Source organism: Bufo gargarizans, chromosome 2, assembly GCF_014858855.1.
Source record: "Bufo gargarizans isolate SCDJY-AF-19 chromosome 2, ASM1485885v1, whole genome shotgun sequence".
NCBI classification, from domain to species: Eukaryota; Metazoa; Chordata; class Amphibia; order Anura; family Bufonidae; genus Bufo; species Bufo gargarizans.
Window position 1 is genome coordinate 726628265 of NC_058081.1, and position 27350 is coordinate 726655614.

The window sequence follows — 27350 nt, forward strand, 5'->3', positions numbered from 1 at the left end:
AGGGGTGCATCAGGGGGTCTTCAAATGTGGCAACATAAAATTATCCCAGTTAAATCTGCCTTCCAAAAACCATATGGCGTTCCTTTCCTTCTGCGCCCTGCCGTGTGCCCGTACAGCAGTTTACGACCATATATGGTGTGTTTCTGTAAACTACAGAATCAAGGCAATAAATATTGAGTTTTGTTTGGCTGTTAACCCTTGCTAGTGGAAAAAAAAATGATTAAAATTGAAAATCTGCCAAAAAAGTTTAATCTCCATTTTCCATTAATTGTTGTGGAACACCTAAAGGGTTAACAAAGTTTGTAAAATCAGTTTTGAATACCTTGAGATGTGTAGTTTCTAAAATGGGGTCATTTCTGGGTTTTTTCTATTATGTAAGTCTCACAAAGTGACTTCAGACCTGAACTGGTCCTTAAAAAGTGGGTTTTGGAAATTTTCAGAAAAAATTCTAGATTTGCTTCTAAACTTCTAAGCCTTCTAACATCCCCCAAAAATAAAATGGCATTCACAAAATGATCCAAAAATAAAATAGACATATGGGGAATGTAAAGTAATAACTATATTTGGAGTTATTACTATTTATTATAAAAGGAGAGAAATTAAAGTTTGGAAATTTGCTAATTTTTGGTAAAATGGTATGAGAAATATGTGATGAGAAAACAGTCTCAGAATGGCCTGGATAAGTAAAAGCGTTGTAAAGTTATTACCATATAAAGTGACACATGTCAGATTTGCTAAAAATGGCCTGGTCCTTAAGGGGAAAAATGGCAAGGTCCTTAAGGGGTTAAGGTCTTTAAAATGAAAACATCTCACATCTTCATAGACTATTCACTGAGAAAGTAATATCGAAATAGCATATCATGTTTGGGCTGAAACCTTTTATGTATGACGTGTGTTACAAAATCAACATTTCTTTTATATTTTTGACTCCTGTGTGTGCTGTGCAGTTGAGAAATAGTTGATATCTAAAGGCAAACATATGAGTCAAGAGTTGCTTCTTAGTAAGACACGTTTATGGTACTAATGGGCATGGGCAATATTCAAATTTGTGATATATCTCGAATACTTGGGTGAATATTCGCCATATATTCGCGAATTCGACAATTCATTATCTCCATTCATTATTTTCTTGATTGTGGAAATCACCAATCAAAAAATTTGCGATAAAAATTAGCATTATGAAAATTTGCAATCAACACTACTCCTAAAGTCAAAGATATTGCAGCCTTCTCATTGGCCCATAAGCTAGAAGCAGGGAGGAATCATGTAATCATGTGAAATTATGAATATATATCACTATATTCTAAATATTTGTGAATTCTCGAAGTGCCGATATTCGCAATAAAAATTCGCAATTCGAATATCCATCATAAACACTAGTACTTATAGGTTTAAGGCAATGAAAAGAACTAGACCAAAAGTTATGGGTGCAGTTGCAAGAGGGGCAGAGGTGGCTTTCGCAATAGGGCTCTGATGGCTGACGAAACCCAAAGACAACAGAGTAATAAATGACACATGATTGTTGGGGGCACTATTTCAGTTGTATCGGGGCCCAAAGGCTTCAAGTTATCTGTTTTGACCATAGCCTTTCTGATGGGAGTCCGCTTTGCCATTTGTATGTTTTGAACTCTGCCTCAAGAAGTGTCTCTTCTTGATGTGGTTCTCCCATGGAATCCACTTTGAGTTAGCCATGGATTCCAGCAATGGTGCTAGCCTCAAGGAAAATCCGTTGTGTGAACCCTTACTTAAAATGGTTTTATACAAAAAGAAAATAACAATGAAAATTTCATAGAGTGGTGCCTGAAAGTTTGCAAGCCCTTCAAATTTGTCTATATTTCTGCATAAATGCAACCTAAAACTACATTACATTTTTAGACAAGTCCTAAAGTAGATAACAATAACCAAATCAAAGAAATGAGACAAAAATATTAGATTTGATTATTTATTTATTGAGGAAAATTCTCCAATATCACATGTCCGTGAGTGGCAAAAGTATGTGAACCCTTGCTTTCAGTATCTAGTTTGTTCTTTATCTACTTTTAGGACGCATGAAAATCTGATTTAGGTCATATGTACAGAAGCTCACAAAAGTCAGTCCACCCCTCACATGTCTGAAGATTTTATTATATCTTTTCCTGGAACAACATTAAATATTGAACACTTTGATTTAATGTAAAGTAGTCAGTGTGCAGCTCGTATAAAAGTGTAAAGTAGTCAGAGTACAGCTTGTATAACAGTGTAAAGTAGTCAGTGTACAGCTTGTATAACAGTGTAAAGTAGTCGGTGTACAGCTTGTATAACAGTGTAAGCTTGTATAACAGTGTAAAGTACTCAGAGTACAGCTTGTATAACTGTGTAAAGTAGTCAGAGTACAGCTTGTATAACAGTGTAAAGTAGTCAGAGTACAGCTTGTATAACAGTGTAAAGTAGTCAGTGTGCAGCTCGTATAACAGTGTAAAGTAGTCAGTGTGCAGCTCGTATAACAGTGTAAAGTAGTCAGAGTACAGCTTGTATAACAGTGTAAAGTAGTCAGTGTACAGCTTGTATAACAGTGTAAAGTAGTCGGTGTACAGCTTGTATAACAGTGTAAAGTAGTCAGAGTACAGCTTGTATAACAGTGTAAAGTAGTCAGAGTACAGCTTGTATAACTGTGTAAAGTAGTCAGAGTACAGCTTGTATAACAGTGTAAAGTAGTCAGAGTACAGCTTGTATAACATGTGTAAAGTAGTCAGAGTACAGCTTGTATAACAGTGTAAAGTAGTCAGAGTACAGCTTGTATAACAGTGTAAGTAGTCAGTGTACAGCTTGTATAACAGTGTAAGGTAGCCAGAGTACAGCCTGTATAACAGTGTAAAGTAGTCAGAGTACAGCTTGTATAACAGTGTAAAGTAGTCAGTGTACAGCTTGTATAACAGTGTAAAGTAGTCAGTGTACAGCTTGTATAACAGTGTAAAGTAGTCAGTGTACAGCTTGTATAACAGTGTAAAGTAGTCAGAGTATAGCTTGTATAACAGTGTAAAGTAGTCAGAGTACAGCTTGTATAACAGTGTAAAGTAGTCAGAGTACAGCTTGTATAACAGTGTAAAGTAGTCAGAGTACAGCTTGTATAACTTGTATAACAGTGTAAAGTAGTCAGAGTACAGCTTGTATAACAGTGTAAAGTAGTCAGTGTACAGCTTGTATAACAGTGTAAAGTAGTCAGAGTACAGCTTGTATAACAGTGTAAAGTAGTCAGTGTACAGCTTGTATAACAGTGTAAAGTAGTCAGTGTACAGCTTGTATAACAGTGTAAAGTAGTCAGTGTACAGCTTGTATAACAGTGTAAAGTAGTCAGAGTACAGCTTGTATAACAGTGTAAAGTAGTCAGTGTACAGCTTGTATAACAGTGTAAAGTAGTCAGTGTACAGCTTGTATAACAGTGTAAAGTAGTCAGTACAGCTTGTATAACAGTGTAAAGTAGTCAGAGTACAGCTTGTATAACAGTGTAAAGTAGTCAGTGTACAGCTTGTATAACAGTGTAAAGTAGTCAGAGTACAGCTTGTATAACAGTGTAAAGTAGTCAGTGTACAGCTTGTATAACAGTGTAAAGTAGTCAGAGTACAGCTTGTATAACAGTGTAAAGTAGTCAGGGTACAGCTTGTATAACAGTGTAAAGTAGTCAGAGTACAGCTTGTATAACAGTGTAAAAGTAGTCCGTGTACAGCTTGTATAACAGTGTAAAGTAGTCAGTTAGCAGCTTGTATAACAGTGGTTAAAGTAGTCAGTGTACAGCTTGTATAACAGTGTAATAGTCAGTGTACAGCTTGTATAACAGTGTAAAGTAGTCAGTGTACAGCTTGTATAACAGTGTAAAGTAGTCAGGTTACGCTCGTATAACAGTGTAAACGTAGTCACGAGTACAGCTAGTATAACAGTGTAATAGTGTCGTTCCGCTTGTATAACAGTGTAAAGTAGTCAGTGTCAGCTTGTATAACAGTGTAAGTATTCAGAGTACGCTCGTATAACAGTGTAAAAGTAGTCAGTTGTACAGCTCGTATAACAGTGTAAAGTAGTCAGTGTAACAGCTTGTATAACAGTGTAAAGTAGCAGTGTACAGCTTGTATACAGTGTAAAGTAGTCAGTGTACAGCTTCGTATAACAGTGTAAAGTAGTCAGTGTACAGCTTGTATAACAGTGTAAAGTAGTCAGTGTACAGCTTGTATGACAGTGTAAAGTAGTCAGTGTACGGCTCGTATAACAGTGTAAAGTAGTCAGTGTACAGCTTGTATAACTGTAAAGTAGTCAGAGTACAGCTTGTATAACAGTGTAAAGTAGTCAGAGTACAGCTTGTATAACAGTGTAAAGTAGTCAGTGTACAGCTTGTATAACAGTGTAAAGTAGTCAGTGTACAGCTTGTATAACAGTGTAAAGTAGTCAGTGTACAGCTTGTATAACAGTGTAAAGTAGTCAGAGTACAGCTTGTATAACAGTGTAAAGTAGTCAGTGTACGCTTGTATAACAGTGTAAAGTAGTCAGTGTACAGCTTGTATAACAGTGTAAAGTAGTCAGTGTACAGCTTGTATAACAGTGTAAAGTAGTCAGAGTACGCTTGTATAACAGTGTAAAGTAGTCAGAGTACAGCTTGTATAACAGTGTAAAGTAGTCAGTGTACAGCTTGTATAACAGTGTAAAGTAGTCAGTGTACAGCTTGTATAACAGTGTAAAGTAGTCGAGTACAGCTTGTATAACAGTGTAAAGTAGTCAGTGTACAGCTTGTATAACAGTGTAAAGTAGTCAGTGTACAGCTTGTATAACAGTGTAAAGTAGTCAGTGTACAGCTGTATAACAGTGTAAAGTAGTCAGTGTACAGCTTGTATAACAGTGTAAAGTAGTCAGTGTACAGCTTGTATAACAGTGTAAAGTAGTCAGTGTACAGCTTGTATAACAGTGTAAAGTAGTCAGTGTACAGCTGTATAACAGTGTAAAGTAGTCAGTGTACAGCTTGTATAACAGTGTAAAGTAGTCAGTGTACAGCTTGTATAACAGTGTAAAGTAGTCAGTGTACGCTTGTATAACAGTGTAAAGTAGTCAGTGTACAGCTTGTATAACAGTGTAAAGTAGTCAGAGTACAGCTTGTATAACAGTGTAAAGTAGTCAGTACGCTTGTATAACAGTGTAAAGTAGTCGAGTACAGCTTGTATAACAGTGTAAAGTAGTCAGAGTACAGCTTGTATAACAGTGTAAAGTAGTCAGTGTACAGCTTGTATAACAGTGTAAAGTAGTCAGTGTACAGCTTGTATAACAGTGTAAAGTAGTCAGAGTACAGCTTGTATAACAGTGTAAAGTAGTCAGTACAGCTTGTATAACAGTGTAAAGTAGTCAGTGTACAGCTTGTATAACAGTGTAAAGTAGTCAGTGTACAGCTTGTATAACAGTGTAAAGTAGTCAGTGTACGCTTGTATAACAGTGTAAAGTAGTCAGAGTACAGCTTGTATAACAGTGTAAAGTAGTCAGTGTACAGCTTGTATAACAGTGTAAAGTAGTCAGAGTACAGCTTGTATAACAGTGTAAAGTAGTCAGTGTACGCTTGTATAACAGTGTAAAGTAGTCAGTACAGCTTGTATAACAGTGTAAAGTAGTCAGTGTACAGCTTGTATAACAGTGTAAAGTAGTCAGAGTACAGCTTGTATAACAGTGTAAAGTAGTCAGTACAGCTTGTATAACAGTGTAAAGTAGTCAGTACAGCTTGTATAACAGTGTAAAGTAGTCAGAGTACAGCTTGTATAACAGTGTAAAGTAGTCAGTGTACGGCTTGTATAACAGTGTAAAGTAGTCAGTGTACAGCTTGTATAACAGTGTAAAGTAGTCAGTGTACAGCTTGTATAACAGTGTAAAGTAGTCAGAGTACAGCTTGTATAACAGTGTAAAGTAGTCAGAGTACAGCTTGTATAACAGTGTAAAGTAGTCAGAGTACAGCTTGTATAACAGTGTAAAGTAGTCAGAGTACAGCTTGTATAACAGTGTAAAGTAGTCAGAGTACAGCTTGTATAACAGTGTAAAGTAGTCAGTGTACAGCTTGTATAACAGTGTAAAGTAGTCAGTGTACAGCTTGTATAACAGTGTAAAGTAGTCAGAGTACAGCTTGTATAACAGTGTAAAGTAGTCAGTGTACAGCTTGTATAACAGTGTAAAGTAGTCAGAGTACAGCTTGTATAACAGTGTAAAGTAGTCAGTGTACAGCTTGTATAACAGTGTAAAGTAGTCAGTGTACAGCTTGTATAACAGTGTAAAGTAGTCAGTATACAGCTTGTATAACAGTGTAAAGTAGTCAGTGTACAGCTTGTATAACAGTGTAAAGTAGTCAGAGTACAGCTTGTATAACAGTGTAAAGTAGTCAGTGTACATTGTATAACAGTGTAAAGTAGTCAGAGTACAGCTTGTATAACAGTGTAAAGTAGTCAGAGTACAGCTTGTATAACAGTGTAAAGTAGTCAGAGTACAGCTTGTATAACAGTGTAAAGTAGTCAGTGTACAGCTTGTATAACAGTGTAAAGTAGTCAGTGTACAGCTTGTATAACAGTGTAAAGTAGTCAGTGTACAGCTTGTATAACAGTGTAAAGTAGTCAGTGTAGCTTGTATAACAGTGTAAAGTAGTCAGAGTACAGCTTGTATAACAGTGTAAAGTAGTCAGAGTACGCTTGTATAACAGTGTAAAGTAGTCAGAGTACAGCTTGTATAACAGTGTAAAGTAGTCAGTGTACGGCTTGTATAACAGTGTAAAGTAGTCAGTGTACAGCTTGTATAACAGTGTAAAGTAGTCAGTGTACAGCTTGTATAACAGTGTAAAGTAGTCAGAGTACAGCTTGTATAACAGTGTAAAGTAGTCAGGTACAGCTTGTATAACAGTGTAAAGTAGTCAGAGTACCTCTTATAACAGTGTAAAGTAGTCAGAGTACAGCTTGTATAACAGTGTAAAGTAGTCAGTGTACGGCTTGTATAACAGTGTAAAGTAGTCAGTGTACAGCTTGTATAACAGTGTAAAGTAGTCAGTGTACGCTTGTATAACAGTGTAAAGTAGTCAGAGTACAGCTTGTATAACAGTGTAAAGTAGTCAGTGTACAGCTTGTATAACAGTGTAAAGTAGTCAGAGTACAGCTTGTGTAACAGTGTAAAGTAGTCAGAGTACAGCTTGTATAACAGTGTAAAGTAGTCAGTGTACAGCTTGTATAACAGTGTAAAGTAGTCAGAGTACAGCTTGTATAACAGTGTAAAGTAGTCAGAGTACGGCTTGTATAACAGTTGTAAAGTAGTCAGAGTACGGCTTGTATAACAGTGTAAAGTAGTCAGTGTACGGCTTGTATAACAGTGTAAAAGTAGTCAGTGTACGGCTGTATAACAGTGTAAAGTAGTCAGTGTACAGCTTGTATAACAGTGTAAAGTAGTCAGTGTACAGGCTTGTTAACAGTGTAAAGTAAGTCAGATGTACAGGCTTGTATAAAGGTAAGTAGTCAGAGCAGCTTGATAACAGTGTAAAGTAGTCAGAGTACGGCTTGTATTAACAGGTGTAAAGTAGTCAGTGTACAGCTTGTATAACAGTGTAAGTAGTCAGTGTACAGGCTTGTATAACAGTGTAAAGTAGTCAGTGTACAGCTTGTATAACAGTGTAAAGTAGTCAGTGTACAGTTTGTATAACAGTGTAAAGTAGTCAGTGCTACAGCTTGTATAACAGTGTAAAGTAGTCAGTGTACGGCTTGTATAAACAGTGTTAAAGTAGTCAGAGTACAGCTTGGTATAACAGTGTAAAGTAGTCAGAAGTGACAGCTTGTATAACAGTGTAAAGTAGTCAGTGTACCGCTTGTTTAACAGTGTTAAAGCGTAGTCCGGTGTTACAGCTTGTATAACTTGTTAAGTAGTCAGAGTACAGCTTGTATAACAAGTGTACGGTAGTCAGAATACGGCTCCTATAAACCGTGTAAATTAGTCAGAGTACAGCTTGTTATAACAGTGTAAAGTATTCAGAGTTACAGCTTGTATAACAGTGTAAATTAGTTTCCGAGTACAGCTTGTATAACAGTGGTAAAGTTTGTCAGTGTACAGCTTGTATAACAGTGTAACGTAGTCAGAGTAAAGCTTGTATAACCGTGTAAAGTTAGTCAGTGTACTGCTTGTATAACAGTGTAAAGTAGTCATGTACAGCTTGTATAACAGTGTAAAGTAGTCAGCAGTACAGCTAGTATAACAGTGTAACGTAGTCAGTGTCCAGGCTTGTATAACAGTGTAAAGTAGTCCAGTGTACAGCTTGTATACCAGTGTAAAGTAGTCAGTGTACGGCTTGTATAACAGTGTAAAGTAGTCAGAGTACAGCTTGTATAACAGTGTAAAGTAGTCAGAGTACAGCTTGTATAACAGTGTAAAGTAGTCAGAGTACGGCTTGTATAACAGTGTAAAGTAGTCAGTGTACGGCTTGTATAACAGTGTAAAGTAGTCAGTGTACGGCTTGTATAACAGTGTAAAGTAGTCAGTGTACGGCTTGTATAACAGTGTAAAGTAGTCAGAGTCCAGCTTGTATAACAGTGTAAGTAGTCAGAGTACAGCTTGTATAACAGTGTAAAGTAGTCAGAGTACAGCTTGTATAACAGTGTAAAGTAGTCAGAGGTACGGCTTGTATAAACAGTGTAAAGTAGTCAGTGTACGGCTTGTATAACAGTGTAAAGTAGTCAGTGTACAGCTTGTATAACAGTGTAAAGTAGTCAGTGTACAGCTTGTATAACAGTGTAAAGTAGTCAGAGTACAGCTTGTATAACAGTGTAAAGTAGTCAGTGTACAGCTTGTATAACAGTGTAAAGTAGTCAGAGTACAGCTTGTATAACAGTGTAAAGTAGTCAGAGTACAGCTTGTATAACAGTGTAAAGTAGTCAGAGTACAGCTTGTATAACAGTGTAAAGTAGTCAGTGTACAGCTTGTTTAACAGTGTAAAGTAGTCGGTGTACAGCTTGTATAACTGTGTAAAGTAGTCAGAGTACAGCTTGTATACAGTGTAAGGTAGTCAGAATACGGCTGTATAACAGTGTAAAGTAGTCAGAGTACAGCTTGTATAACAGTGTAAAGTAGTCAGTGTACAGCTTGTATAACAGTGTAAAGTAGTCAGTGTACGGTTTGTATAACAGTGTAAAGTAGTCAGTGTACGGCTCGTATAACAGTGTAAAGTAGTCAGTGTACAGCTTGTATAACAGTGTAAAGTAGTCAGTGTACGGTTTGTATAACAGTGTAAAGTAGTCAGTGTACGGCTCGTATAACAGTGTAAAGTAGTCAGTGTACAGCTTGTATAACAGTGTAAAGTAGTCAGAGTTCAGCTTGTATAACAGTGTAAAGAAGTCAGGATACAGCTTGTATAACAGTGTAAGGTAGTCAGAGTACGGCTCGTATAACAGTGTAAAGTAGTCAGAGTACAGCTTGTATAACAGTGTAAAGTAGTCAGTGTACGGTTTGTATAACAGTGTAAAGTAGTCAGTGTACAACTTGTATAACAGTGTAAAGTAGTCAGTGTACGTCTTGTATAACAGTGTAAAGTAGTCAGAGTACAGCTTGTATAACAGTGTAAAGTAGTCAGTGTACGGTTTGTATAACAGTGTAAAGTAGTCAGAGTACAGCTTGTGTAACAGTTTAAAGTAGTCAGAGTACGGCTTGTATAACAGTGTAAAGTAGTCAGTGTACAGCTTGTTTAACAGTGTAAAGTAATCAGTGTACAGCTTGTATAACAGTGTAAAGTAGTCAAAGTACAGCTTGTATAACAGTGTAAAGTAGTCAGAGTACAGCTTGTATAACAGTGTAAAGTAGTCAGTGTACAGCTTGTATAACAGTGTAAAGTAGTCAGAGTACAGCTTGTATACAAGTGTTAAGTAGTCAGTGTACAGCTTGTATAACAGTGAAAAGTAGTTAGTGTACGGCTTGTATAACAGTGTAAAGTAGTCAGTGTACGGCTTGTATAACAGTGTGAAGTAGTCAGAGTACAGCTTGTATAACAGAGTAAAGTAGTCAGTGTACAGCTTGTATAACAGTGTAAAGTAGTCAGTGTACAGCTTGTATAACAGTGTAAAGTAGTCAGAGTACAGCTTGTATAACAGTGTAAAGTAGTCAGTGTACAGCTTGTATAACAGTGTAAAGTAGTCAGAGTACAGCTTGTATAACAGTGTAAAGTAGTCAGTGTACAGCTTGTATAACAGTGTAAAGTAGTCAGTGTACAGCTCGTATAACAGTGTAAAGTAGTCAGAGTACAGCTTGTATAACAGTGTAAAGTAGTCAGTGTAAAGCTTGTATAACAGTATAAAGTAGTCAGAGTACAGCTTGTATAACAGTGTAAAGTAGTCAGTGTACGGCTTGTATAACAGTTAAAAGTAGTCAGAGTACAGCTTGTATAACAGTGTAAATTAGTCAGAGTACAGCTAGTATAACAGTGTAAAGTAGTCAGAGTACGGCTTGTATAACAGTGTAAAGTAGTCAAAGTACAGCTTGTATAACAGTGTAAAGTAGTCAGAGTACAGCTTGTATAACAGTGTAAAGTAGTCAGTGTACAGCTTGTATAACAGTGTAAAGTAGTCAGAGTACAGCTTGTATACAAGTGTAAAGTAGTCAGTGTACAGCTTGTATAACAGTGAAAAGTAGTTAGTGTACGGCTTGTATAACAGTGTAAAGTAGTCAGTGTACGGCTTGTATAACAGTGTAAAGTAGTCAGAGTACAGCTTGTATAACAGTGTAAAGTAGTCAGTGTACAGCTTGTATAACAGTGTAAAGTAGTCAGAGTACGGCTAGTATAACAGTGTAAAGTATTCAGAGTACAGCTTGTATAACAGTGTAAAGTAGTCAGTGTACAGCTTGTATAACAGTGTAAAGTAGTCAGTGTACAGCTTGTATAACAGTGTAAAGTAGTCAGAGTACAGCTTGTATAACAGTGTAAAGTAGTCAGTGTACAGCTTGTATAACAGTGTAAAGTAGTCAGAGTACAGCTTGTATAACAGTGTAAAGTAGTCAGTGTACAGCTTGTATAACAGTGTAAAGTAGTCAGAGTACAGCTTGTATAACAGTGTAAAGTAGTCAGTGTAAAGCTTGTATAACAGTGTAAAGTAGTCAGAGTACAGCTTGTATAACAGTGTAAAGTAGTCAGTGTACGGCTTGTATAACAGTAAAAGTAGTCAGAGTACAGCTTGTATAACAGTGTAAAGTAGTCAGAGTACAGCTAGTATAACAGTGTAAAGTAGTCAGAGTACGGCTTGTATAACAGTGTAAAGTAGTCAGTGTACGGCTTGTATAACAGTGTAAAGTAGTCAGTGTACAGCTTGTATAACAGTGTAAAGTAGTCAGAATACGGCTCATATAACAGTGTAAAGTAGTCAGTGTACAGCTTGTATAACAGTGTAAAGTAGTCAGAGTACAGCTTGTATAACAGTGTAAAGTAGTCAGTGTACAGCTTGTATAACAGTGTAAAGTAGTCAGAGTACAGCTTGTATAACAGTGTAAAGTAGTCAGAGTACAGCTTGTATAACAGTGTAAAGTAGTCAGAGTACAGCTTGTATAACAGTGTAAAGTAGTCAGAGTACAGCTTGTATAACAGTGTAAAGTAGTCAGTGTACAGATTGTATGACAGTGTAAAGTAGTTAGAGTACAGCTTGTATAACAGTGTAAAGTAGTCAGTGTACAGCTTGTATAACAGTGTAAAGTAGTCAGTGTACGGCTTGTATAACAGTGTAAAGTAGTCAGAGTACAGCTTGTATAACAGTGTAAAGTAGTCAGAGTACGGCTTGTATAACAGTGTAAAGTAGTCAGTGTACAGCTTGTATAACAGTGTAAAGTAGTCAGTGTACGGCTTGTATAACAGTGTAAAGTAGTCAGTGTACAGCTTGTATAACAATGTAAATAGTCAGAGTACAGCTTGTATAACAGTGTAAAGTAGTCAGAGTACAGCTTGTATAACAGTGTAAAGTGGTCAGTGTACGGCTTGTATAACAGTGTAAAGTAGTCAGAGTACAGCTTGTATAACAGTGTAAAGTAGTCAGTGTACAGCTTGTATAACAGTGTAAAATAGTCAGAGTACAGCTTGTATAACAGTGTAAAGTAGTCAGTGTACGGCTTGTATAACAGTGTAAAGTAGTCAGTGTACAGATTGTATAACAGTGTAAAGTAGTTAGAGTACAGCTTGTATAACAGTGTAAAGTAGTCAGTGTACAGCTTGTATAACAGTGTAAAGTAGTCAGTGTACGGCTTGTATAACAGTGTAAAGTAGTCAGAGTACAGCTTGTATAACAGTGTAAAGTAGTCAGAGTACGGCTTGTATAACAGTGTAAAGTAGTCAGTGTACAGCTTGTATAACAGTGTAAAGTAGTCAGTGTACAGCTTGTATAACAATGTAAAGTAGTCAGAGTACAGCTTGTATAACAGTGTAAAGTAGTCAGAGTACAGCTTGTATAACAGTGTAAAGTGGTCAGTGTACGGCTTGTATAACAGTGTAAAGTAGTCAGAGTACAGCTTGTATAACAGTTGTGGCGAAACCAACCTCGCCACTGGGTTTTGGAGAGGACTGTTTAAAAGCCTCTTGCCTCAGGATTATGGCCCATAGTAACTGTAAAGGAGAAGACAGACCGGCCGCACAGCTTAAATCTGTCTGTAGAATTGTATTTTATGTTATTATGCGTTCGGTTAAATTGTATGTTATGTGAGGGCACCCAGAAAGCTAATATTATTGTATTCGTGTATTCTGAGTGCCATTCACCTAATGATATGCACTCAGACTTGAGCTATCTGGGGATATGTTAAATGTCTGTGTTTGCTGTGGGGTGTGCCATTGTGTGTTTGGGTGGTGATTCCTGTCCTGTTGTCTCCACATGTGTATTGGTGATCTCCCCTTTGTCCTGAGAGATAATTGGATTGTGTTCGGTCGTCTCCGGGACAGAGGGGAGGAAACCATGATGCATTGTGGGGATATGTTGTATCTGTCCTGTATCTGCAAAAACTGTAATAAAAACCAGGCTGGGTGTGCCAGCACTTCAGATCACTGCTTGACCCTCAACACGGAGCCTTGTCTCGTTATTGGGGGATTCCCTGTATGCTGTTGGAGACTGATTGCCAGGAGTGTAAGCTGACGGATACGCTTTTCCTGTTCGTCTGACTGACAGCTACTTGTGAGGTTCCAGTTTGGAGTGCTATTTTGTATCCAGTTCGGGAGGTTGGTGTTCTGCAGTAGCTGTGCCTGTCTCTCGGAAAGGGGCATATCGCCTAAACGGATTTTAACCCCTTGTCTGCTGAAACGGTGTCGTTACGTTGGTGGCAAGCAGCGGGATCGTTCCTACAGCCAGAAGGACAGCTACAGGAGACACCATTTCTGTGGATTCTACAATTTAAGGGCAACGCATGTCTCAGTACAGTGACCCTAAAAGCACCAGGATGGAACCAGCAGTGGAGTACAGATACTCTGTGGAGGAATTTGACCGTATGATGTGGTTGCGGCTGAACTTCTTCGGACCCAATCCAGGTGAGAAATACGTGAAGTTCGTGAGGAATCTAGTGTCTACGACCCTACTATACCGGGCAGAAGGTGACGGTCAGCTGCCACGTTGGGTGGACCTCCATCGGAAGTTACGGTTGCGGGACAGTGGGAGCCCAGTCTCCATTCCCCAGCGGCAGTGTGAAGTGCAGGGAGGGGAGAGCAGCGGCCTCCCTCCCCAGCGGCAGGCTGAGTTACAGGGGGCAGAGGTAGTTGTTCCTGCCCCCAGCAGCAGAGTGATATGCCGGGAAGGCAGTGTGAAATGCAGGGAGAGGAGAGCAGCGGCCTCCCTCCCCAGCGGCAGGCTGAGTTACAGGGGGCAGAGGTAGTTGTTCCTGCCCCCCAGCAGCGGAGTGATGTGCCGGGAAGGCAGTGTGAAATGCAGGGAGAGGAGAGCAACGGCCTCCCTCCCCAGCGGCAGGCTGAGTTACAGGGGGCAGAGGTAGTTGTTCCTGCCCCCCAGCAGCAGCATGATTTTTTGGGAATTGGGAGCCGAGTCTCCATTCCCCAGCGGCAGGCGGAGTTACAGGGGGCAGAGACAGTCGGTCCTGTCCCCCAGCGGCAGAGTGTCCTACAGGGAATAGAGAGCCCAGTCTCCTTTCCCCAGCAGCAGGACACTGTATTGGGAGCGGAGGCGGTCGGTCACTCTCCCCAGCGGCTGGAAGTATGTATGGGAGAGGAGCTCGCTACCCCCTCTCCCCAGCGGCAGCTTAACGCACCAGGGGGAGACAGTAAGCCCCACAACAGTGCAGATGGGACCGTGGTCTCTGCACTTACAGCACAGGGGGTAGAGACAGTCGGTCTCCCCCTCCAACAACCAGGCTCCAACCAGGCTTCTTCCGTGGTAGCGCTGGCACCAGGGCTGAGTACCGCTGATCCCTGCCCACAAAGCAACCTCCACTCCAAACCAGGGAGCAACTCAGAGACCGGGAGTACCAGCTTCCAACATAACTTTGGTGGATTCACTGGACAGAGACATGCTACGAAATTCAGCAGGTCCAGTATTTTGTTGTGGGTGGCCTGCCAGACTAACTCAGGTACCGACCGGCGTGAGGTCAGGTATCTGGTTAGTCTTCCCTGGGGGGGGGAGATGTGTGGCGAAACCAACCTCGCCACTGGGTTTTGGAGAGGACTGTTTAAAAGCCTCTTGCCTCAGGATTATGGCCCATAGTAACTGTAAAGGAGAAGACAGACCGGCCGCACAGCTTAAATCTGTCTGTAGAATTGTATTTTATGTTTATTATGCGTTCGGTTAAATTGTATGTTATGTGAGGCACCCAGATAGCTAATATTATTGTATTCGTGTATTCTGAGTGCCATTCACCTAATGATATGCACTCAGACTTGAGCTATCTGGGGATATGTTAAATGTCTGTGTTTGCTGTGGGGTGTGCCATTGTGTGTTTGGGTGGTGATTCCTGTCCTGTTGTCTCCACATGTGTATTGGTGATCTCCCCTTTGTCCTGAGAGATAATTGGATTGTGTTCGGTCGTCTCCGGGACAGAGGGGAGGAAACCATGATGCATTGTGGGGATATGTTGTATCTGTCCTGTATCTGCAAAAACTGTAATAAAAACCAGGCTGGGTGTGCCAGCACTTCAGATCACTGCTTGACCCTCAACACGGAGCCTTGTCTCGTTATTGGGGGATTCCCTGTATGCTGTTGGAGACTGATTGCCAGGAGTGTAAGCTGACGGATACGCTTTTCCTGTTCGTCTGACTGACAGCTACTTGTGAGGTTCCAGTTTGGAGTGCTATTTTGTATCCAGTTCGGGAGGTTGGTGTTCTGCAGTAGCTGTGCCTGTCTCTCGGAAAGGGGCATATCGCCTAAACGGATTTTAACCCCTTGTCTGCTGAAACGGTGTCGTTACAACAGTGTAAAGTAGTCAGTGTACAGCTTGTATAACAGTGTAAAATAGTCAGTGTACAGATTGTATAACAGTGTAAAGTAGTTAGAGTACAGCTTGTATAACAGTGTAAAGTAGTCAGTGTGCAGCTTGTATAACAGTGTAAAGTAGTCAGTGTACAGATTGTATAACAGTGTAAAGTAGTTAGAGTACAGCTTGTATAACAGTGTAAAGTAGTCAGTGTGCAGCTTGTATAACAGTGTAAAGTAGTCAGTGTACGGTTTGTATAACAGTGTAAAGTAGTCAGAGAACAGCTTGTATAACAGTGTAAAGTAGTCAGTGTACAGCTTGTATAACAGTGTAAAGTAGTCAGAGTACAGCTTGTATAACAGTGTAAAGTAGTCAGTGTACAGCTTGTATAACAGTGTAAAATAGTCAGAGTACAGCTTGTATAACAGTGTAAAGTAGTCAGAGTACAGCTTGTATAACAGTGTAAAGTAGTCAGAGTACAGCTTGTATAACAGTGTAAAGTAGTCAGTGTACAGCTTGTTTAACAGTGTAAAGTAGTCGGTGTACAGCTTGTATAACTGTGTAAAGTAGTCAGTGTACAGCTTGTATAACAGTGTAAGGTAGTCAGAATACGGCTCATATAACAGTGTAAAGTAGTCAGAGTACAGCTTGTATAACAGTGTAAAGTAGTCAGTGTACGGTTTGTATAACCGTGTAAAGTAGTCAGTGTACGGCTCGTATAACAGTGTAAAGTAGTCAGTGTACGGTTTGTATAACAGTGTAAAGTAGTCAGAGTACAGCTTGTATAACAGTGTAAAGTAGTCAGAGTACAGCTTGTATAACAGTGTAAAGTAGTCAGTGTGCAGCTTGTATAACAGTGTAAAGTAGTCAGAGTACAGATTGTATAACAGTGTAAAGTAGTCAGTGTACAGCTTGTATAACAGTGTTAAAAAGTCAGAGTACAGCTTGTATAACAGTGTAAAGTAGTCAGAGTACAGCTTGTATAACAGTGTAAAGTAGTCAGTGTGCAGCTTGTATAACAGTGTAAAGTAGTCAGAGTACAGCTTGTATACAAGTGTAAAGTAGTCAGTGTACAGCTTGTATAACAGTGAAAAGTAGTTAGTGTACGGCTTGTATAACAGTGTAAAGTAGTCAGTGTACGGCTTGTATAACAGTGTAAAGTAGTCAGAGTACAGCTTGTATAACAGTGTAAAGTAGTCAGTGTACAGCTTGTATAACAGTGTAAAGTAGTCAGTGTACAGCTCGTATAACAGTGTAAAGTAGTCAGTGAACAGCTTGTATAACAGTGTAAAGTAGTCAGTGTACGGCTTGTATAACAGTGTAAAGTAGTCAGAGTACGGCTCGTATAACAGTGTAAAGTAGTCAGTGTACGGCTCGTATAACAGTGTAAAGTAGTCAGAGTACGGCTTGTATAACAGTGTAAAGTAGTCAGAGTACAGCTTGTATAACAGTGTAAAGTAGTCAGTGTACAGCTTGTATAACAGTGTAAAGTAGTCAGAGTACAGCTTGTATAACAGTGTAAAGTAGTCAGTGTACAGCTTGTATAACAGTGTAAAGTAGTCAGAGTACAGCTTGTATAACAGTGTAAAGTAGTCAGAGTACAGCTTGTATAACAGTGTAAAGTAGTCAGAGTACAGCTTGTATAACAGTGTAAAGTAGTCAGTGTACAGCTTGTATAACAGTGTAAAGTAGTCAGTGTAAAGCTTGTATAACAGTGTAAAGTAGTCAGTGTACAGCTTGTATAACAGTGTAAAGTAGTCAGTGTACAGCTTGTATAACAGTGTAAAGTAGTCAGTGTACAGCTTGTATAACAGTGTAAAGTAGTCAGTGTACAGCTTGTATAACAGTGTAAAGTAGTCAGTGTAGAGCTTGTATAACAGTGTAAAGTAGTCAGAGTACAGCTTGTATAACAGTGTAAAGTAGTCAGTGTACAGCTTGTATAACAGTGTAAAGTAGTCAGTGTACAACTTGTATAACAGTGTAAAGTAGTCAGAGTACAGCTTGTATAACAGTGTAAAGTAGTCAGTGTACAGCTTGTATAACAGTGTAAAGTAGTCAGTGTACGGCTTGTATAACAGTGTAAAGTAGTCAGTGTATAGCTTGTATAACAGTGTAAAGTAGTCAGTGTACGGCTTGTATAACAGTGTAAAGTAGTCAGTGTACGGCTTGTATAACAGTGTAAAGTAGTCAGTGTACGGCTTGTATAACAGTGTAAAGTGGTCAGTGTAAAGCTTGTATAACAGTGTAAAGTAGTCAGTGTACAACATGTATAACAGTGTAAAGTAGTCAGTGTACAGCTTGTATAACAGTGTAAAGTAGTCAGAGTACAGCTTGTATAACAGTGTAAAGTAGTCAGTGTACGGCTTGTATAACAGTGTAAAGTAGTCAGTGTAAAGCTTGTATAACAGTGTAAAGTAGTCAATGTACAGCTTGTATAACAGTGTAAAGTAGTCAGAGTACAGCTTGTATAACAGTGTAAAGTAGTCAGTGTTCAGCTTGTATAACAGTGTAAAGTAGTCAGTGTGCAGCTTGTATAACAGTGTAAAGTAGTCAGAGTACGGCTTGTATAACAGTGTAAAGTAGTCAGTGTAAAGCTTGTATAACAGTGTAAAGTAGTCAGAGTACGGCTTGTATAACAGTGTAAAGTAGTCAGAGTACAGCTTGTATAACAGTGTAAAGTAGTCAGAGTACAGCTTGTATAACAGTGTAAAGTAGTCAGAGTACAGCTTGTATAACAGTGTAAAGTAGTCAGAGTACAGCTTGTATAACAGTGTAAAGTAGTCAGAGTACGGCTTGTATAACAGTGTAAAGTAGTCAGTGTACGGCTCGTATAACAGTGTAAAGTAGTCAGAGTACGGCTTGTATAACAGTGTAAAGTAGTCAGAGTACAGCTTGTATAACAGTGTAAAGTAGTCAGAGTACAGCTTTTATAACAGTGTAAAGTAGTCAGTGTACAGCTTGTATAACAGTGTAAAGTAGTCAGAGTACAGCTTGTATAACAGTGTAAAGTAGTCAGAGTACAGCTTGTATAACAGTGTAAAGTAGTCAGAGTACAGCTTGTATAACAGTGTAAAGTAGTCAGTGTACAGCTTGTATAACAGTGTAAAGTAGTCAGTGTAAAGCTTGTATAACAGTGTAAAGTAGTCAGTGTACAGCTTGTATAACAGTGTAAAGTAGTCAGTGTACAGCTTGTATAACAGTGTAAAGTAGTCAGAGTACAGCTTGTATAACAGTGTAAAGTAGTCAGTGTAGAGCTTGTATAACAGTGTAAAGTAGTCAGAGTACAGCTTGTATAACAGTGTAAGTAGTCAGTGTACAGCTTGTATAACAGTGTAAAGTAGTCAGTGTACATCTTGTATAACAGTGTAAAGTAGTCAGAGTACAGCTTGTATAACAGTGTAAAGTAGTCAGTGTACAGCTTGTATAACAGTGTAAAGTAGTCAGTGTACGGCTTGTATAACAGTGTAAAGTAGTCAGTGTATAGCTTGTATAACAGTGTAAAGTAGTCAGTGTACGGCTTGTATAACAGTGTAAAGTAGTCAGTGTACGGCTTGTATAACAGTGTAAAGTAGTCAGTGTACGGCTTGTATAACAGTGTAAAGTGGTCAGTGTAAAGCTTGTATAACAGTGTAAAGTAGTCAGTGTACAACATGTATAACAGTGTAAAGTAGTCAGTGTACAGCTTGTATAACAGTGTAAAGTAGTCAGTGTACAGCTTGTATAACAGTGTAAAGTAGTCAGAGTACAGCTTGTATAACAGTGTAAAGTAGTCAGAGTACAGCTTGTATAACAGTGTAAAGTAGTCAGAGTACAGCTTGTATAACAGTGTAAAGTAGTCAGAGTACAGCTTGTATAACAGTGTAAAGTAGTCAGTGTACAGATTGTATGACAGTGTAAAGTAGTTAGAGTACAGCTTGTATAACAGTGTAAAGTAGTCAGTGTACAGCTTGTATAACAGTGTAAAGTAGTCAGTGTACGGCTTGTATAACAGTGTAAAGTAGTCAGTGTACGGCTTGTATAACAGTGTAAAGTGGTCAGTGTAAAGCTTGTATAACAGTGTAAAGTAGTCAGTGTACAACATGTATAACAGTGTAAAGTAGTCAGTGTACAGCTTGTATAACAGTGTAAAGTAGTCAGTGTACAGCTTGTATAACAGTGTAAAGTAGTCAGAGTACAGCTTGTATAACAGTGTAAAGTAGTCAGAGTACAGCTTGTATAACAGTGTAAAGTAGTCAGAGTACAGCTTGTATAACAGTGTAAAGTAGTCAGAGTACAGCTTGTATAACAGTGTAAAGTAGTCAGTGTACAGATTGTATGACAGTGTAAAGTAGTTAGAGTACAGCTTGTATAACAGTGTAAAGTAGTCAGTGTACAACTTGTATAACAGTGTAAAGTAGTCAGTGTACGGCTTGTATAACAGTGTAAAGTAGTCAGAGTACAGCTTGTATAACAGTGTAAAGTAGTCAGAGTACGGCTTGTATAACAGTGTAAAGTAGTCAGTGTACAGCTTGTATAACAGTGTAAAGTAGTCAGTGTACGGCTTGTATAACAGTGTAAAGTAGTCAGTGTACAGCTTGTATAACAATGTAAATAGTCAGAGTACAGCTTGTATAACAGTGTAAAGTAGTCAGAGTACAGCTTGTATAACAGTGTAAAGTGGTCAGTGTACGGCTTGTATAACAGTGTAAAGTAGTCAGAGTACAGCTTGTATAACAGTGTAAAGTAGTCAGTGTACAGCTTGTATAACAGTGTAAAATAGTCAGTGTACAGATTGTATAACAGTGTAAAGTAGTTAGAGTACAGCTTGTATAACAGTGTAAAGTAGTCAGTGTACAGCTTTTATAACAGTGTAAAGTAGTCAGTGTACGGCTTGTATAACAGTGTAAAGTAGTCAGAGTACAGCTTGTATAACAGTGTAAAGTAGTCAGAGTACGGCTTGTATAACAGTGTAAAGTAGTCAGTGTACAGCTTGTATAACAGTGTAAAGTAGTCAGTGTACAGCTTGTATAACAATGTAAAGTAGTCAGAGTACAGCTTGTATAACAGTGTAAAGTAGTCAGAGTACAGCTTGTATAACAGTGTAAAGTGGTCAGTGTACGGCTTGTATAACAGTGTAAAGTAGTCAGAGTACAGCTTGTATAACAGTGTAAAGTAGTCAGTGTACAGCTTGTATAACAGTGTAAAATAGTCAGTGTACAGATTGTATAACAGTGTAAAGTAGTTAGAGTACAGCTTGTTTAACAGTGTAAAGTAGTCAGTGTGCAGCTTGTATAACAGTGTAAAGTAGTCAGTGTACAGATTGTATAACAGTGTAAAGTAGTTAGAGTACAGCTTGTATAACAGTGTAAAGTAGTCAGTGTGCAGCTTGTATAACAGTGTAAAGTAGTCAGTGTACGGTTTGTATAACAGTGTAAAGTAGTCAGAGAACAGCTTGTATAACAGTGTAAAGTAGTCAGTGTACAGCTTGTATAACAGTGTAAAGTAGTCAGAGTACAGCTTGTATAACAGTGTAAAGTAGTCAGTGTACAGCTTGTATGACAGTGTAAAATAGTCAGAGTACAGCTTGTATAACAGTGTAAAGTAGTCAGAGTACAGCTTGTATAACAGTGTAAAGTAGTCAGAGTACAGCTTGTATAACAGTGTAAAGTAGTCAGTGTACAGCTTGTTTAACAGTGTAAAGTAGTCGGTGTACAGCTTGTATAACAGTGTAAAGTAGTCAGAGTACAGCTTGTATAACAGTGTAAAGTAGTCAGTGTAGAGCTTGTATAACAGTGTAAAGTAGTCAGAGTACAGCTTGTATAACAGTGTAAAGTAGTCAGTGTACAGCTTGTATAACAGTGTAAAGTAGTCAGTGTACAACTTGTATAACAGTGTAAAGTAGTCAGAGTACAGCTTGTATAACAGTGTAAAGTAGTCAGTGTACAGCTTGTATAACAGTGTAAAGTAGTCAGTGTACGGCTTGTATAACAGTGTAAAGTAGTCAGTGTATAGCTTGTATAACAGTGTAAAGTAGTCAGTGTACGGCTTGTATAACAGTGTAAAGTAGTCAGTGTACGGCTTGTATAACAGTGTAAAGTAGTCAGTGTACGGCTTGTATAACAGTGTAAAGTGGTCAGTGTAAAGCTTGTATAACAGTGTAAAGTAGTCAGTGTACAACATGTATAACAGTGTAAAGTAGTCAGTGTACAGCTTGTATAACAGTGTAAAGTAGTCAGTGTACAGCTTGTATAACAGTGTAAAGTAGTCAGAGTACAGCTTGTATAACAGTGTAAAGTAGTCAGAGTACAGCTTGTATAACAGTGTAAAGTAGTCAGAGTACAGCTTGTATAACAGTGTAAAGTAGTCAGAGTACAGCTTGTATAACAGTGTAAAGTAGTCAGTGTACAGATTGTATGACAGTGTAAAGTAGTTAGAGTACAGCTTGTATAACAGTGTAAAGTAGTCAGTGTACAGCTTGTATAACAGTGTAAAGTAGTCAGTGTACGGCTTGTATAACAGTGTAAAGTAGTCAGTGTACGGCTTGTATAACAGTGTAAAGTGGTCAGTGTAAAGCTTGTATAACAGTGTAAAGTAGTCAGTGTACAACATGTATAACAGTGTAAAGTAGTCAGTGTACAGCTTGTATAACAGTGTAAAGTAGTCAGTGTACAGCTTGTATAACAGTGTAAAGTAGTCAGAGTACAGCTTGTATAACAGTGTAAAGTAGTCAGAGTACAGCTTGTATAACAGTGTAAAGTAGTCAGAGTACAGCTTGTATAACAGTGTAAAGTAGTCAGAGTACAGCTTGTATAACAGTGTAAAGTAGTCAGTGTACAGATTGTATGACAGTGTAAAGTAGTTAGAGTACAGCTTGTATAACAGTGTAAAGTAGTCAGTGTACAGCTTGTATAACAGTGTAAAGTAGTCAGTGTACGGCTTGTATAACAGTGTAAAGTAGTCAGAGTACAGCTTGTATAACAGTGTAAAGTAGTCAGAGTACGGCTTGTATAACAGTGTAAAGTAGTCAGTGTACAGCTTGTATAACAGTGTAAAGTAGTCAGTGTACGGCTTGTATAACAGTGTAAAGTAGTCAGTGTACAGCTTGTATAACAATGTAAATAGTCAGAGTACAGCTTGTATAACAGTGTAAAGTAGTCAGAGTACAGCTTGTATAACAGTGTAAAGTGGTCAGTGTACGGCTTGTATAACAGTGTAAAGTAGTCAGAGTACAGCTTGTATAACAGTGTAAAGTAGTCAGTGTACAGCTTGTATAACAGTGTAAAATAGTCAGTGTACAGATTGTATAACAGTGTAAAGTAGTTAGAGTACAGCTTGTATAACAGTGTAAAGTAGTCAGTGTACAGCTTGTATAACAGTGTAAAGTAGTCAGTGTACGGCTTGTATAACAGTGTAAAGTAGTCAGAGTACAGCTTGTATAACAGTGTAAAGTAGTCAGAGTACGGCTTGTATAACAGTGTAAAGTAGTCAGTGTACAGCTTGTATAACAGTGTAAAGTAGTCAGTGTACAGCTTGTATAACAATGTAAAGTAGTCAGAGTACAGCGTGTATAACAGTGTAAAGTAGTCAGAGTACAGCTTGTATAACAGTGTAAAGTGGTCAGTGTACGGCTTGTATAACAGTGTAAAGTAGTCAGAGTACAGCTTGTATAACAGTGTAAAGTAGTCAGTGTACAGCTTGTATAACAGTGTAAAATAGTCAGTGTACAGATTGTATAACAGTGTAAAGTAGTTAGAGTACAGCTTGTTTAACAGTGTAAAGTAGTCAGTGTGCAGCTTGTATAACAGTGTAAAGTAGTCAGTGTACAGATTGTATAACAGTGTAAAGTAGTTAGAGTACAGCTTGTATAACAGTGTAAAGTAGTCAGTGTGCAGCTTGTATAACAGTGTAAAGTAGTCAGTGTACGGTTTGTATAACAGTGTAAAGTAGTCAGAGAACAGCTTGTATAACAGTGTAAAGTAGTCAGTGTACAGCTTGTATAACAGTGTAAAGTAGTCAGAGTACAGCTTGTATAACAGTGTAAAGTAGTCAGTGTACAGCTTGTATGACAGTGTAAAATAGTCAGAGTACAGCTTGTATAACAGTGTAAAGTAGTCAGAGTACAGCTTGTATAACAGTGTAAAGTAGTCAGAGTACAGCTTGTATAACAGTGTAAAGTAGTCAGTGTACAGCTTGTTTAACAGTGTAAAGTAGTCGGTGTACAGCTTGTATAACTGTGTAAAGTAGTCAGAGTACAGCTTGTATAACAGTGTAAGGTAGTCAGAATACGGCTCATATAACAGTGTAAAGTAGTCAGAGTACAGCTTGTATAACAGTGTAAAGTAGTCAGTGTACAGCTTGTATAACAGTGTAAAGTAGTCAGAGTACAGCTTGTATAACAGTGTAAAGTAGTCAGAGTACAGCTTGTATAACAGTGTAAAGTTGTCAGTGTACAGATTGTATAACAGTGTAAAGTAGTCAGAGTACAGCTTGTATAACAGTGTAAAGTAGTCAGTGTACTGCTTGTATAACAGTGTAAAGTAGTCAGTGTACAGCTTGTATAACAGTGTAAAGTAGTCAGAGTACAGCTAGTATAACAGTGTAAAGTAGTCAGTGTACAGCTTGTATAACAGTGTAAAGTAGTCAGTGTACAGCTTGTATAACAGTGTAAAGTAGTCAGTGTACGGCTTGTATAACAGTGTAAAGTAGTCAGAGTACAGCTTGTATAACAGTGTAAAGTAGTCAGAGTACAGCTTGTATAACAGTGTAAAGTAGTCAGAGTACGGCTTGTATAACAGTGTAAAGTAGTCAGTGTACGGCTTGTATAACAGTGTAAAGTAGTCAGTGTACGGCTTGTATAACAGTGTAAAGTAGTCAGTGTACGGCTTGTATAACAGTGTAAAGTAGTCAGAGTACAGCTTGTATAACAGTGTAAAGTAGTCAGAGTACAGCTTGTATAACAGTGTAAAGTAGTCAGAGTACAGCTTGTATAACAGTGTAAAGTAGTCAGAGTACGGCTTGTATAACAGTGTAAAGTAGTCAGTGTACGGCTTGTATAACAGTGTAAAGTAGTCAGTGTACAGCTTGTATAACAGTGTAAAGTAGTCAGTGTACAGCTTGTATAACAGTGTAAAGTAGTCAGAGTACAGCTTGTATAACAGTGTAAAGTAGTCAGTGTACAGCTTGTATAACAGTGTAAAGTAGTCAGAGTACAGCTTGTATAACAGTGTAAAGTAGTCAGAGTACAGCTTGTATAACAGTGTAAAGTAGTCAGAGTACAGCTTGTATAACAGTGTAAAGTAGTCAGTGTACAGCTTGTTTAACAGTGTAAAGTAGTCGGTGTACAGCTTGTATAACTGTGTAAAGTAGTCAGAGTACAGCTTGTATAACAGTGTAAGGTAGTCAGAATACGGCTCGTATAACAGTGTAAAGTAGTCAGAGTACAGCTTGTATAACAGTGTAAAGTAGTCAGTGTACAGCTTGTATAACAGTGTAAAGTAGTCAGTGTACGGTTTGTATAACAGTGTAAAGTAGTCAGTGTACGGCTCGTATAACAGTGTAAAGTAGTCAGTGTACAGCTTGTATAACAGTGTAAAGTAGTCAGTGTACGGTTTGTATAACAGTGTAAAGTAGTCAGTGTACGGCTCGTATAACAGTGTAAAGTAGTCAGTGTACAGCTTGTATAACAGTGTAAAGTAGTCAGAGTACAGCTTGTATAACAGTGTAAAGAAGTCATGATAACAGCTTGTATAACAGTGTAAGGTAGTCAGAGTACGGCTCGTATAACAGTGTAAAGTAGTCAGAGTACAGCTTGTATAACAGTGTAAAGTAGTCAGTGTACGGTTTGTATAACAGTGTAACGTAGTCAGTGTACAACTTGTATAACAGTGTAAAGTAGTCAGTGTACGTCTTGTATAACAGTGTAAGTAGTCAGAGTACAGCTTGTAAACAGTGTAAAGTAGTCAGTGTACGGTTTGTATAACAGTGTAAAGTAGTCAGAGTACAGCTTGTGTAACAGTTTAAGTAGTCAGAGTACGGCTTGTATAACAGTGTAAAGTAGTCAGTGTACAGCTTGTTAACAGTGTAAAGTATCAGTGTACAGCTTGTATAACAGTGTAAGTAGTCAAGTACAGCTTGTATAACAGTGTAAAGTAGTCAAGTACAGCTTGTATAACAGTGTAAAGTAGTCAGTGTACAGCTTGTATAACAGTGTAAAGTAGTCAGAGTACAGCTTGTATACAAGTGTTAAGTAGTCAGTGTACAGCTTGTATAACAGTGAAAAGTAGTCAGAGTACAGCTTGTATAACAGTGTAAAGTAGTCAGAGTACAGCTTGTATAACAGTGTAAAGTAGTCAGTGTACTGCTTGTATAACAGGGTAAAGTAGTCAGTGTACGGCTTGTATAACAGTGTAAAGTAGTCAGTGTACGGCTTGTATAACAGTGTGAAGTAGTCAGAGTACAGCTTGTATAACAGAGTAAAGTAGTCAGTGTACAGCTTGTATAACAGTGTAAAGTAGTCAGTGTACAGCTTGTATAACAGTGTAAAGTAGTCAGAGTACAGCTTGTATAACAGTGTAAAGTAGTCAGTGTACAGCTTGTATAACAGTGTAAAGTAGTCAAGTACAGCTTGTATAACAGTGTAAAGTAGTCAGTGTACAGCTTGTATAACAGTGTAAAGTAGTCAGTGTACAGCTCGTATAACAGTGTAAAGTAGTCAGAGTACAGCTTGTATAACAGTGTAAAGTAGTCAGTGTAAAGCTTGTATAACAGTATAAAGTAGTCAGAGTACAGCTTGTATAACAGTGTAAAGTAGTCAGTGTACGGCTTGTATAACAGTAAAAAGTAGTCAGAGTACAGCTTGTATAACAGTGTAAAGTAGTCAGAGTACAGCTAGTATAACAGTGTAAAGTAGTCAGAGTACGGCTTGTATAACAGTGTAAAGTAGTCAAAGTACAGCTTGTATAACAGTGTAAAGTAGTCAGAGTACAGCTTGTATAACAGTGTAAAGTAGTCAGTGTACAGCTTGTATAACAGTGTAAAGTAGTCAGAGTACAGCTTGTATACAAGTGTAAAGTAGTCAGTGTACAGCTTGTATAACAGTGAAAAGTAGTTAGTGTACGGCTTGTATAACAGTGTAAAGTAGTCAGTGTACGGCTTGTATAACAGTGTAAAGTAGTCAGAGTACAGCTTGTATAACAGTGTAAAGTAGTCAGTGTACAGCTTGTATAACAGTGTAAAGTAGTCAGAGTACGGCTAGTATAACAGTGTAAAGTATTCAGAGTACAGCTTGTATAACAGTGTAAAGTAGTCAGTGTACAGCTTGTATAACAGTGTAAAGTAGTCAGTGTACAGCTTGTATAACAGTGTAAAGTAGTCAGTGTTCAGCTTGTATAACAGTGTAAAGTAGTCAGTGTTCAGCTTGTATAACAGTGTAAAGTAGTCAGAGTACAGCTTGTATAACAGTGTAAAGTAGTCAGTGTACAGCTTGTATAACAGTGTAAAGTAGTCAGAGTACAGCTTGTATAACAGTGTAAAGTAGTCAGTGTACAGCTTGTATAACAGTGTAAAGTAGTCAGAGTACAGCTTGTATAACAGTGTAAAGTAGTCAGTGTAAAGCTTGTATAACAGTGTAAAGTAGTCAGAGTACAGCTTGTATAACAGTGTAAAGTAGTCAGTGTACGGCTTGTATAACAGTAAAAAGTAGTCAGAGTACAGCTTGTATAACAGTGTAAAGTAGTCAGAGTACAGCTAGTATAACAATGTAAAGTAGTCAGAGTACGGCTTGTATAACAGTGTAAAGTAGTCAGTGTACGGCTTGTATAACAGTGTAAAGTAGTCAGTGTACAGCTTGTATAACAGTGTAAAGTAGTCAGAATACGGCTCATATAACAGTGTAAAGTAGTCAGTGTACAGCTTGTATAACAGTGTAAAGTAGTCAGAGTACAGCTTGTATAACAGTGTAAAGTAGTCAGTGTACAGCTTGT